Below are 14,762 nucleotides of genomic sequence, written 5' to 3' on the forward strand. Positions count from 1 at the left end.
TCCAAGGGTTGGAGTCAGTGTTTAAGTTTGTGCTGGGAGAAGAAGAACACCGACTCAGGCTTGAGTTGGGAGTTTTAAAATGAATAGGACTGAGTTTCGAAGACTAAAATAAAATTGTTCTAATAACCAAAAGGTGCTGTAAAAATTATGTTATCTGGTCAAGAAGACACCAGAAGCTGAAGGGGTGAAGGAGACTATAATAGTATTTTTGAGGGGCAACTGTAGAAAAAAAAAACTTTCATTTTTATATACTGAGGTATGATTTTTCCAATAGAACCATTACATAAGGCCAACAAATGGGTTGTAACAATATATATGAATTTTATGTAATTTCTAGGAGGTTTCATAATCATTCAATGTAGTTATATAATGACACTGGTAGAGTTATAAAAATAATCTGTCAAGGTATCCATTCTTTCACGCAACAAATATTTATTGAACATATTCTATGTGTCAGGCACTCTAGTAGTCACCAGTAATACACCACTGAACAAAAGAGACAAATATTCCTGTCTTCTTTGACCTGATATTCTAATGAGGAGAACAACAATAAACACAATAAGAAAGTAAATTATGTGGTATGGTAAGAAAATGTTGAGTGCTAAGGGAAAAACAAAGAAATAATAGGGCAACTAATGGGGAATCAAGAGTATTGGGGAGTGGCTGCCCTATTAAATACTATATAGTGAGAGTAAATCTCATTAAGATAGTGAGATCTGAACAAAGTCTTAAAGTTGAGTTATATAATAAACATCTAATTCACCAAGATGATCTTAATTAATCAATGCATAATTCTTTATTGTTGGATACACTGTCTCATATCTTCAGCCCTAAAATCAAGAATAGCAAAACAGAAAACAAACAAACAAAACCCCACAAAGCTATCAAAAGGTAGAAATTAACCATATTAGAGTCAACTAAATTGTCATATCCCCAGGGGTTTCTAAAATACTAATGTGAAACAAACATGACATACCTAGCATTTTATTTAAAAACTCTGTACCAGGAATCCTTGAAACACAGGCATTTTGACAATTATGTACTGTACTATATCCCTAAAACCTGCTCCTTCTAAAAAATACATTGTTCCCTACCATTGCCTCAAAAGGCATGCCATCGATGTTTTGGAGAAGTTTTGTACAGACTTAAACAAATTCATTTTCTTATTGATCTAGTCTTAATCAACTGGTTACCATAACAATCTGGTCATTTTTATTCTTCCTATTTTGGAACAACTAGCAATGATCATGTTTTAGTTAATTTGTAGGATATTACAGTTATTTTTGAGAGTAAGATGAAGATCTTCTTGAACATTAATAATGGAGATGCCATTAAACCAACTGCATATCCATGAGCTATCAATTTAAGAAATTTCAATATATGCCAGTTCTAATGAAAAACTGCCAACATTATTTCATAAAATAAACAAAATAATTTCAGTCCATCCAAAGAAAGAGTAGAAGAAATTCTCTAGTAGGTTAAATATTAGGAAAATGACAAATTTCAACTATACAGATGCTTTAAAAGAGTATCATATAACCACGTGTTCATCAGAAAAACACATTAATGTTCCCATACATGATGAAGATTACTCTAATTTTATTTGATCTGAAAAGCTCTGATAAATAGGTTAAGATTGCCTAAAATTATACAGCATGTTTTAGATTATCTAAATAGTAATAGGAAGACTATATATGTATATATTTTTCATTTCAAAAGGTTCTTCTAGAAACATATCTATAGGATCCAGAAGTTGCATAAAATATGGTCTCTATCTTTAAGAATTTTTAATTATTTAATTGAGAAGACAAGACACATACATACAGGACATAGACATAGTCAGAATAAGAATGCTGAGTTTTGGTTCTAAATGTGGATTTGTGAGCAAGTCATAACCACCCCACATCTCCATTTTAAAAAATCTATAATGTAATATGAGGGGAATGAACAAGATTACATCTAAGGTCATCTTGTGTTCTAAAATGCTATGATTCTCTAAAACTGGCAATGATAAACATCTACTAGGGCTTCAATTAAATAAGTCATCACAAAGACCACTTTCGGTTTGAAGGGTATAATTTTTACCTCATTTTACACATAAGTAAACAGAAGCTAAAAGAATGAAGTGGCATGGCATAGCCGACATGAGGAAGAAGTAGATATAAAATGCAGCCCTGTCCAACTTCTGAGTCAAACTATGAATAGACAGAGATGATCTGTTCAGGACAAAGAGGCAGATTTGGTGCTCCTTATTAGTACTGTCCTTGGAAAATAAACACTGGATTGGCCAATATGATTACATCACTAGGCACATAAATTCTTCTATGGGGCAGGATGATTAAAAAGCTTTCTTCATTGAGGTCTAGATAATAAATATTCCTTAAGACTCTTCATCTTCAAGAAACACTGGGTGCCCTTAAAGCAAGTACCCTGGACAGTGGACATAAATAATATTTTGAAAATTAAAAATGGGAATTCCTGATTATTAACTGAGAAACTTACAATTTTGTTTAAACATCAGTCTCATGTGAGTTTAATTAAAACAACTCAATTTCCTTCAATGCAATCAACTCTGTGGGAGAGATAAAATTGGGTTTCTGAATTTTTAACATTAAGACGCAGGTCCTAGGCAATGATGTCCACCCTAAAATGATGTCTTCTTGATGTCTCTATAATGTCTCTTTGTAAGTACAGTATTAATAAGCTAGAGATGTGTCCTAATGTGTAGGTACCTGAACACACATGTACACCAACACTATTGAAAGAAATTCTTATCATATGTGATATCTATCTATGGGACACTGGTTCTTTGGGATATTAACGTGTAATTTTAAAAAAGGAGGACAAGCCTGAGAGAGAATAAAGTTCTGTGCTCAAGAAAGAAAATTTTTTTTTTTTAATTTAAAACTTTATTTAATGCATGGCCTCAAAGTCTTTAATATGATGATGGAATGTCTGGAAAGGTGCTGTGTGGCATTTCCTGGACATAATGAGGTATGGGATCATTGTTTACGGAGCACCCTGAAAAAACAGTATTTCCATGGAATAGCATACTTTGGAAAACCCTACTTCAGATGTAGTATATGGTATCTCATGTAATTTTAATATGTGCATAGATCTTGAGGCACTGATGAGAACCTGTGGACTACGAGAGTAAAAATTCATATAACCACTCAGATGTAGAGTTCTGAGTTCATCTTCAAGAGCAAAGGACATGTACCTATGCAAGTTCTGCTTTAGCGTCAAATTTAACTTGTAAAAACTAAACTATCTTCCAATTATATTGCTGTTCTAATTATTCACGCTCTTTACCTGTACTTTGCCCAGATACAAAATCATTATTTTTTTTTTTCACCGTGAGCTAAACAGACCATCCAAGTTATGCCTTTAAAATGAAGAGAAAGGTCTGTTCATAGTATATAATTTGGCTGATTGTTATTTTAGTGTTGCACAGCGCTGATATGTATCTTCATAGGGAAAGCGGGGAGGGGCAAGAATGAAGAAAGAACACACAAAAAAATTGTAAACTCAGAAAATCTAAACCATTCAGGACAAACAAAAAATATACTTCCAAGAATGTATTGAAAATAACATTTGAATTCAAAATGAGACTTAACTACCTGCAGAGAAACTTCCATATAACCTTAGCATTACCTACGAAATATCATAAATTCACATCATACTGTATGATGCATTTAAGATTGATGTGACCAACAGTTTGTCCAACAGACTTAGTTATACATCTGTTATCATGATTATAACTAAATCCGCTAAAAGATGAATTAGCTTTTTGTTTGAAAACAGCTTCAAATTAATTAGTGAATGATCCAAGTTTATGGCATTTTTCATAGAACAAAAACAGGATTCTAAAGAAAAACATCTAGGAAATATCACATAAATGTTCTGCTTTAACCTGTGGCAAATCATTACTCTTAAACTTTATATTTGAATATAATATATAAATGTAAATCAGAAGCAATAAACACTTCAAATATCAGCAACCACCTAAAAGTTGTAGCTTACCCGTTTTCCCCTCTATCATATCGATCTTTTAGGAGTATAAAAAATCTGATTTTAGTGCCATCTTATAAACATGGTACCATAAAATAAGTCTACCAGTTAAGATAAGCACTGAATTATGATGAAGAAAAAGAACATGTCAGATTAACTCACAAAGATTACAGAAATGTTATTACCAGAAGCACCAACAATTCCATGAAAGAACTTCGATTAAAATTCAAAGCAATATTTAACTTAACTCTCCTCCCCCTGACCTGTTTCAAAGTACAATGAAATAAACATGTATAAAACATTCCTTTTGTTTTAGTCAGTGTGGCTTTAAAAATACTCATTTGCACTCTATCTGTCCTCTTCTACCTCCCCCCGAAATAGTAGTCAAACTCCAAGTATACTAGCTCTAATGTTCACAGTATGGAAATGTTTTACATTGTCTTCTAAAGACCCACAGTTAGTAATCAAGATCATAAAATATTCTGAAGCTGAATTAACTTTATTTAAGGGGAGAACAAAGGGTAGAAGGAAATGGTGGTTGGTCTCTTAATAGAAAAGGTACTTTAGTCACACATGGAGAAAACAGAACTCTGAATTGTCAGACATGTCTCTTCAAAGGTACTGACTTACAGTTAAAACATTACTCAGGCCAACCATTTATGGTATTGTATAAAAATTCTACACTGCTCCGCTAAAAAAGGTTATGGTTTAGAACCCCAGAAATGAGTTGGCATTCTGGTTGAAATCAAAGCAAATTCTTTCCCATGTTTCAATGTTCTCTTTGTGGTAAGATGTAGCATGAAGAGACAGTAAAATCACTGCAGATAAGGAAAAAAAAAAAACTGGCTGATCTCATCTGTACTGCAGTTATTGCTTTGAGAGGATGCTGAAGATTGCACTATCGAAGCAGTGCTGGGAAAATGTGATATTCCTTTCTGTTTCTTTTTTCAAAATACTTTCAAAACTCTAAATTTTTCCTCAGAGGCATTTCTAACTCTGGAAGCCCACACAGCTACCAATCTTATAAACATTTAAAAGTATTTCATCTCTAATTTAAATTTTAAGTAAAATTATCATGTATTGAATAATAATTCAGGCTTTCTGGTAATAAATAAAAGTCAAATGTCACAAAGTTTAAAAAGCTCTTTCATTAATTTTCTAGAACATTATTTCATGGTCTGACAAGTGATTGTAAGATGTTATTACAGAGAGACACTGAAATAACCTCTTTTTAGTTTAAATGCTACTCAGTTGAAGACAATTAGATTTTATAAAAAGGTCTCATGTAGCATTTTCTGGAAAAAAGAATCATATTCTTATCACTGTATGTGGCTGTGTACGACAAAACCTCTCCAAAATGCATTTTTCCTCTGCTCTCACATCACAACAATATTCAACACAGAAAACTTCTCTTTTTTGCCCAAATGTGTGAGGGTTTCTCCCCACCACCAAACAGCAGACACTAGCTGGGTGTCCTCCAGTTTAATTCCCCGAGATAGTGTCAGATCCCGTAGATTAAACGCTCAGTCCCCAAGATGCCCCTGCCACAGACACAAGTCACAAATCCAGGCCTCCAGAACTTCTGACCGACCAGCTTTGAGTTGGGGTTCCCACAACACCCTCTTTGGGTTCAATACGTTTGCTCAAGCAGCTCACATAACTCAAGAAAACACTTACTTATATTTGCTGGTTTATCAAAGGATACAGATGAGGAGATGCGTAGGGTGAGGTATAAGTAAAGTGCATGGAGCTTCTAAGTCCTCCCTGGATGAGCCACCTTCCAGGAACCTCCACTGGTTCAGCTATCCAGAAGCTCCCCAAACTCAATCCTCCTGGGTTTTTATGGAGGCTTCATGATCATCAGCATTCCTTTCCCCAGTGCAAAGGGTGGGTCCTTCTCTGGTGTTTTAAGACTTAAAATCAGAAGGGTGGGGATGATTTAGAATCTGCCTCAGGGTTGGGTGTGGTGGTTTGAGCCAAGGTGGGTGGATCACTTTAGCTCAGGAGCTGGAGGCCACACTGGGCAACACGGTGAAGCCTCGTCTCTCAAAAAAAAAAAAAAAATTGCCAGGTGTGGTGGCACGTGCCTGTAGTCCCAGGTACTTGGGAAGCTGAGATGGGAGAATTGCTTGAGCCTAGAAGGTTGAGGCTGCACTGAGCTATGATCATGCCACCGCACTGCAGCCTGGGTGACACAAGGAAGTCTTGTCTCAAAAAAAAAAAAAAAAAAATTCTCCCTTGGGGCAAGTGAAAGGAAGGCAGGAGAGATTCGGTTTTCTGTGTTTTCTCAGGCCTGCCCTGAGGCCCAACACACCCCACATTCTAACAAAAGACTGTAACAAGGGATATGGGAGCTATGAACCAGAAACCATGGACAAAAACCAATATATATCATAACCCGACAATGGCAAACTTTTGTGGTATATTTTTTTACATATATTTTCAAAAATAGGGGCCGGGTATGGTGGTTCACGCCTGTAATCCTAGCACTTTGTGAGGCCAAGGCAAGCGGATCATTTGAGGCCAGGAGTTCGCGACCAGCCTGGCCAACATGGTGAAACCTTGTTTCTACTAAAAATTAGCCAGGCATGGTGGCATGGGCCTGTAGTCCCAGCTCCTTGGGAGACTGAGACAGGAAAATCACTTGAACCCAGCAGGCAAAGATCGCACCACTGTACTCCACCCTAGGCGACAGAGGGAGACTTTGCCTCAAAAAAACGTAGTTCAACTCATTACTTACCGAGCCTGTGAGCTGAGTACTGCACTAGGTGCCATGGGAAACAGAATGACAATTGGTCATAGTCCTCTCTGAGAGTTTTTATCTAATTTAGAAGCAGATCATAGAGTTACAATAAAATAAATGGCATCAGACATGCAACTATGGGGACTCATAGGAAGGTGGGTCATCCAAATGAAGGGCTTTTGGTAGCGTGCTTTAAGAATTTTTTGAATTTCTTCACTTGCAGTGAAAGAAGAACATCCTAGATAAAGGAAAATGCTTGAGAAAATTTGTAAAAAGACTTAAAACACAGAAAGATATCTTAAAATAGCAGGAAGTCCATTTGGTCAAGCATAGGTATATGCAGCATCTTACAATGAGAAGAGTACAGATGTGGTAGAAATTAGTGTGTCATTTTGAATAAGGCTATTTGTAATGATCATTACAAGCTTTGAAGCATAATCCTGTAAGTTTCAAACTCAACTTGATTAAAATTGGCTAAAGAAATTTTAGGATGCTTCCTCTCAATTTTTCCTCTTCTGCATATCTGAAAAGCTGTGAATTTTCCCAAATTCTGCCTTTATGACTTAGGATAACAAAAGAACTATACTGACGTGTCAAACTTCAGCAGTATCATTATGCTTATAAATATTGAGCTACAGCCCTAGAAAATAGTCACTATTAGCTATTTCACAATGCACCTGTATATTTCTATGTCAGAAAAAGAACTGAGGAGTTAAGATTTAAACTCAGGCTTGTAAAACTAGTTTATGCACTTAAAAGGAAGTAGATGAGCAGATGCATTTGTAAAATAAAACTCCGATGGAGTCTTTTGGGGGTGGGTGGGGGAATGGGGAAAATTAATCTTTTTTTTTTTTTTTCTCTGAGATAGATTCTCACTCTGTCGCCCAGGCTAGAGTGCAATGGCACGATCTCGGCTCACTGCAACCTCCACCTCCTGGGTTCAAGTGATTCTCCTGCCTCAGCCTTCCAAGTAGCTGGGACTATAGGCACGTGCCACCATGCCTGGCTAAGTTTTGTATTTTTAGTAGAGACGGGGTTTCACCATGTTGACTAGGCTGGTTTTGAACTCCTGACTTCAGGTGAACCACCCGCCTCAGTCTCCCAAAGTGCTGGGATTATAAGCATGAGCTACAGCACCTGGCTGGAAACTAATTTCTTAATCATGAAATAATAGAAAATTAAAAGAGACTAATACCATTAATTAAATTTTTAATTTCACTTAAACCAGAAAGGACAGTCCTAGAAAATACAGACCAGTCATATACAATTTGAAAATTTTGGGACTCTCAAATCTGACTTAGTATGCATAAATGATTTTACTATAGTTTAAAGTGTATATATATGTGTGTATACACACAAATAAATGCAAATACAGGTGAATAATCTATTATAACTCTCTTAAGTTGCCAATTGTTATATGTAAATATTATTGACTACATTAAAAACAAATCAACACCTGAAACTAATATGAGCTTATTGTTTTATTAGTTGGGTTTTTGTAATTAAATGTAATGTTCTGAAAGTCTGCTGTACCTCAATCTGAAAGGTACACTGAGTAATCTTTATAGATCATTTGGCAGAGCAGAACATTAAGAAGATAAAGAGGAGGTATTCATTACAGTTATGGGTAGCCTGGACTTCTCAACCATCTGACTAGATGAAAACTGCATGGCTTGAACATTTGCAATTTCTCATGTTTCAGGACAGATAAAGTGCTGACATGGGAAGAGTTACTTTATTCTCAAACTCAATTTTCCTTGAAACTACCAAAGGAATAATCAAGGTAAGCATATCTGTTTCTATTGTTGCCTTGCTTATTCACACCTCATTCCAACATTGGCATACTGTTATGTGCAGGGTGAATATGAGGTGCCCATAACGAATCTCAATGACTTAAGTTGCCGTAAGTAGTCTCTGTAGTCAGATAGATCTCCATTTAAATTCATATTCTTCTGTTTACTGTGTGATCCTGATGGAGACTTTGTTTTTTAATCTAGTGACAACATTAACACTAAAAAGATTAAATGAGAAGTATTAAATGAGATATGTGAAAGACAAACGGGATGACTCTCTATTCCCCAAACAGGTATGTATCTTCTGCCTCTATGCCTCTGTGCCTCCATTTACTGCTTCATACAGAATTTCCCTATCTTTCACGGCTCAATTAAAAATTCACCTCCACTTTACGGCCTTTCTTGTTCTCTTTCAGCCAGCTACAGTGCCCTCTTCTGAACTATCCTTTCATTTAGACCTGTTAGGACACTCTCACTTTAGCGACACCTTGTTCTTAGTTTTTCTCTATGTCTCACTGCTCCTTTGTAACGTCCCTCCCTCTGCCTCGGCTTATTCCCTAAATTCTGGTCACCTCAGGGCTGGACTGGACCCTCTTCTCTTCAACATTCTTTCATCTATTTATTTATTTATCTTTAACATACTGTTCTAGGTTCTAGGGTTGTAGGGGTGAATAAGATAGTCTGGATTCCTTCATCAGTGAAGTTTATCTATACAAACTAGCCAAACAAACAATTTCAGATTGATAAGTGCTATGAGAGAGATAAATCTCAGTGATGAGACAGAGAGGACTAAAACAGGACTATTTAGATAGAGCAGGTAAGGAAAGACTCTCTTGATTTGTTGATATCTATCTGAACTGAATGAAAAAGCCAATGACAGAATGACCTGGAAGAACGATCCAGCTGGAGGGAACAAAAGTACAAAAGGCTTGAAGCAAAAATTAGCATGGTATAGCTGAGGAGAAAAGAAACTGTTCTAGTTGGTTCTCAGTAAACAAGAGGAGTGTTTTAAGGTGAGGTTAGAAGTATATAAAGGCCAGGAAGGGGTAAAGTGTTAAGATTATTATCTAAATCCAGTGGGAAGCCATCGTTACATTATATATAAAGCAGTGACATGCACTGATTTGGACTTTTAAAAGATCACTCTGGTAGCTGTATAGACAATGAATTAAAAGAATAAAAAGTAGATGCATGAAGTTTAGAGACTGCAGTAATCCACGAGAAGGGATATAATGTCCTGAACTAGAGAATAGCAGTGGCAGAGAAATGGATAAATTTAGGACACATTTTAGAAGTAGAAACAGAACAATGTGGTAATGGATTAGATGTGAGAAAGTACATGAAAGGAAAGAAAGCAGGATAATGCCTAGAGTTTTTTCTTGAGCTAAAAGGTTGATATGGTGCTATTTGTTGAGACAGGTAAATGGGAATAATATGACTGATAGAAAAATTAAGACTTCTATTTTGAACAAGCTCAGTCTGAGATATACATTATCATCAAAGCGGGTATATTAGGCAGGCAGTTGAGTGTACAAGTCAGGAAATCAGTAAGGGGTCTAAGCTGGAGTAACTGTGAACTGTGTTAACCTACCAATGGTATTTAGTGCCCCATGACTGGATAAGATCATCCCAAGAAAGAGTACAGTTGGAGAAGCCAGCCTGAGATTGGGGCCTTAAAAACACTAGAGTTTAGAGATTGTAAAGAGAATGAAAAGTCAACAAGTTGACTCAAGATAAGCTGGCCTAAGATTAGGGCCTTAAAAACACGAGAATTTAGAGATTGTAAAGAGAATGAAAAGTCAGCAAGGTGACCCAAGAAATAGCCAGGAAGATATCGAGATAACAATTTACTGAATGACCTATTTTATTCTCATGAACTCAAGTAGCAATTCAATCTCAGACCTGTACTTCTAACCTTCAGCAGAGTTCACAATTTGGATTTTCAATTGTCTCCTAGTCATCTGTACCTGTATGTCCCACAGTCACTTCAAACTCAACTTCTCCAAAATGGAATTCATAGTCTTTCACTCCAAAACTGTCATCTATACTCCCCATCAGTGTGAGGGGTACTGCCATCCACCCAGTTACTCAAGAAGAAACCATGGATGTTTAATTCTTTCTTCCCGTTTAAAAAATCACCTATCGGTTCTATCTTCTTATTGTCTGTAGAACCCATAAATTATCCATGTCCTTACTTTTACTACCATGGCTCATGCTGTCACCATCTCATTGCTGGATTACTGCAACACCCTATTGAACGAACTTCTTGCCTCTAATCTTTGCTCATCTCCTACCTATTCTTCATACTGAAGCCCAATGCTGAACACCATCTCTTCCATACTTACTTATCACCCTTCAGTAGATCTTCACACCCCAATACTAATTCTGTTTAAAATAATTCTATCACGGCTAGCTACAAGACTTCCTAATTTTCTTAAACACGTCCTCTTTTATAAAAGCATCTTCACCAAGGATGAGTAAAATTATGTATTTTAGCTCCATTCAGAAACATACACAAAAAATATGAGAGAAATCTGTTCTCAGATTTCTGTTTTTTTCCATTGTGACAAACCAACTAGGTATATGTACTATTTTAGTTCAAAGAAAGTTGCTGGAAGCACATTATATCAGCCACTGACCTATATCAAGAGGTGTAGAACATTTTGATCTCTAGTCCTAGAAGTCAACCCCACTGACTATTTAATATAAAGATCCAAGTTGGTGGGCTCTGAGTTCAGGCTCATCCAGAGCATCTCAGTCAGCATAGGAACAGAAATTTCAGATTTCTTCCCTATCTGGATGGAGATTCATTTTGATATAGAAAAAGTTGTTGCACTTGAATCATCTTAGAACAAATTCAAACTTCAAATACTGTTAATCAGATGTAACCTTAAACATTATTAATCAGACTCCAACTTAGTGAGCCTGGTTGAATAACTCATAGCTGGAATACACACCAAAAGAGAGTGGATAAAAAAATATTCACGCAGACATTTATACCAGCGTATTCAGTTTCGCTAGAAGTGCCCCTCGCTCAAACATACACACCATGCCTTGAGGCATCTATTTGATTTCTGATGTGCAAATTGTATCTTATTAAATGCCCAACTTAATTCAACTGGCATGCACTTTGTGTTCTAGCAGATGTTAAAATTTAATAGCTTTGTCTCTTTATCCTTGTTTCATTCTAAAACACTTATCACTTTGAATTTGAGATTGTTTGCTGACAGTTCGTTCTTTGGTGGAAGAAGACTGTTTTAATTGGTACCAAGTTTCCTGCTGTTTCCTTTTGTTATGGCAGGTTACCACGTCAAAAAGCAGGAAGACACCAAAGAACAGAATTCATGCTAAATTAATCCCAAACTTTGAGATTAATTGGAAACACTGCCTACTTACCACTGTGAATTTACCCACTCCTATTTTACTCTTCTTCATGCTATAAGCTAGTAAGTAAAGCTGCGCATGCTCAGCAACTTTTCGATGACTGGAAAAGATTCAAGACATATAAACATATTAAATGGCAAAGATGCCTAATTAATTTTTAACTTGGTGTACATAAAAATCAATCAAGTCTCTATCCCTTATACTTAAAGGAAAGAAAAATAATTAGATGATAAAAATAAATGAGAAAGCTAGAGTTTCCTAGTTTGGGATATTGATCCTTCAGAGAACTCAAAATGTAATTCAGAGAAGTATGCTGGGGAGTCCTGCTCAATGCTAGTCATTTGGGTTGTTTACAAATGGATGTTTTCTACCAGTTCCCACCAAAACAGAGAAGCCAGCTTGAGATTGGGGCTTTAAAAACACAAATTTAGAGACTGTAAAGAGAATGAAAAGTTAGCAAGGTGACCCAAGAAAAGCTGGCCTAAGATTGCAGCCTTAAAAACATGAGAATTTAGAGATTGTAAAGAGAATGAAAAGTCGGCAAGGTGACCCAAGAAATGGCCAGGAAGATACTAAAATAACCATTTACAGAATGACCTATTTTATTCCCATGAACTCAAGTAGCAATTCAATCTCAGACCTGTACTTCTAACCTTCAGCAGAGTTCACAATTCGGATTTTCAATTGTCTCCTAGTCATCTGTACCTGTATGTCCCACAGGCACTTCAAACTCAACTTCTCCAAAATGGAATTCATCATCTCTCACTCCAAACCTGTCATCTATACTCCCCATTGGTGTGAGGGGTACTACCATCCATCCAGTTACTTAAGAAGAAACCACGGATGTTTAATTCTTTCTTCCCGTTTAAAAAATAACCTATCGATCACCAAGTATTGATTCTATCTTTTAATTGTCTGTAGGACATACGAAAGCATATGAAAATATTCTAAATCAGAAGAGTGATAAAGTTAAATTTGGTTCCTAGAGCTGTGAACTTTATTTATTCTGCTAACACCTAACTGCATAATGAATGACTTCCACAGCGATATAGGTTAACAGGGAAATTGCTGAACTCTTTCCACATCCAAAATCATACCAGTACAGAGTTGCCATTATGGCCTATCTTTTCAGTTCCTTTTGTGATCCCTTAAATACAGACACTGAAATGGAAGCCATAGGGAAAAAAAAACCCACACAGAAATGGCTTTCCACTTGTCTTTTAAAACTCCCTCCTCCTTTCTCCTTCAATATATATCTCAAAGAAACTATGCAATACAAACTCTTGTTTAAGATCTGTTGGCTATTCTGAAAGGACTTCAAATCATAGCAAATTCAATTTTCTACATTTCCAGTTTGAGTTATGCACTTTAGTCTCCCTTTGTACTTCAAAAGGAGAGTTGTCATGTTTAAGATTTTCATATTTGTGCTAAAGCAATTTCTTGTGAAATTAAGTGTATTATCCAAACTAGAAACTCAAAAGATGGTAAATCTTTGTCTTAATTTCCCCATATACTTACAGTATTAGTCCCTAAGATTTGAGATCTTTTTGAGAATCTTATAAAAGCAACTGGTCAGTCACCTCTTCTAGTAAAATTTATGTAAAATTTTCAGTGAGCTCACACATTTCCATATATTAATGCTTGGAATCTTTATCAGTTAAAGACTTTTATATCTCTGAAGTTTCACTTGAAGAGTTCAACTTGAATTTGAAATGTAAAAACAAGTTTACTCCAAACTTGTTTTATATGATTTGGCTTATTTTTGTTCTTGCGAGACTGGTTGATAATTTATTCTCTCTTCTTGAAAGCCTGCTTGCTATTTTAAATTTCCTTGAAAGCAGTATCCAATATTAAAGGCATTTAAGAAGCTTATTTCCATCATGTTCATGAACAAAATCAGGCTGGAGGACTTGTAGACTAGCAGGAACATATGAGCAGGTATCTAAGCCCTCTTTCCAGTAAATGATTTAAACAGTCAAAGAAAAACAAAAATTAGAAAAGATCCCCCATTAGCAATAAAACACCATGGAATAGTGCCAGCTGAGAGGCAGAAAGTTTAAAGAATTTCTAGAGAAAATGCAGATAAATCCACATTAAAAGTCGTCACGAAGAGCCCAATCATAGTCCCTCTTCTAAAGTCAGTTGTGGAGTGCTACACAAAGTAAGTAAAGACTGCTCCATCACCTCTTATTTGGAGGGCATGGGTTGGGGTAGACAAAACTAACAGGAGAGAAGGAGACTGAAATTGAAGCCCTCCACATGTGTACCATTTGAGGGAGACATAGAAACACTAAACAGAAACTCAACAGTAGGTCACTGTCTGAGCTACATACTTGTGTAGCAGGCTCACCCTGACATAAGGAAGCTGTCTTCCCAACCAAAAGGTCCCCAGCATCAAGGACTAAAGGTAAAGGAGGCTTTAGAAAACATGGGGATGTCTTATTTAACCACAAAGCAGCCAAAGGCAGCAAAGCTGCGGAAAAGAAATATATACAAACTCAGCAAACAGAATGCTTAGGGGCAGTGGACCCTGGCTTCACTCATGGGGAGAGGGAGAGGTACAAAGGGATAGAGCTGTTTCCCAACCAGATGGGCTGCAGCACTAAAAAAGAAAATCAGACATTACCAAACTATAAATCTGAACTAGAGGCCATGAGAAGTAAAAGAGAAATACAAAGGGTGTGGGGTGGGGGTGGGCATGACCTGATCTCTTAAGCAATATTTTCAATAGAAAAATGTTAGTCGGTGGTAACAGTCTAAATGCTCCATTAAGATAATATTTTGGGCTGGGCGCGGTGGCTCACACCCGTAATCCTAGCACTTTGGGAGGC

The 14,762-nt window shown here is 36.4% G+C and overlaps 1 protein-coding gene across 6 annotated transcripts in view; it reads right to left on the reverse strand.

The window, feature by feature from the left end:
* The window catches only part of TET2 (tet methylcytosine dioxygenase 2), a 131,775-nt gene that overhangs the window by 57,554 nt on the left and 59,459 nt on the right, over positions 1-14,762 (reverse strand). Inside the window, exon 1 of one of the 6 annotated variants that reach the window (XM_021938683.2) lies at positions 5,689-6,052. The exons of the other annotated variants lie outside the window; for them this stretch is intronic. The gene's annotated coding sequence lies outside the window, so the exon portion shown is untranslated. Of the gene's footprint in view, positions 1-5,688; positions 6,053-14,762 lie in introns of those variants that run through there. 6 annotated transcript variants of the gene reach the window in all.

This window comes from Papio anubis, chromosome 3 (assembly GCF_008728515.1).
Source record: "Papio anubis isolate 15944 chromosome 3, Panubis1.0, whole genome shotgun sequence".
Lineage (NCBI taxonomy): Eukaryota > Metazoa > Chordata > Mammalia > Primates > Cercopithecidae > Papio > Papio anubis.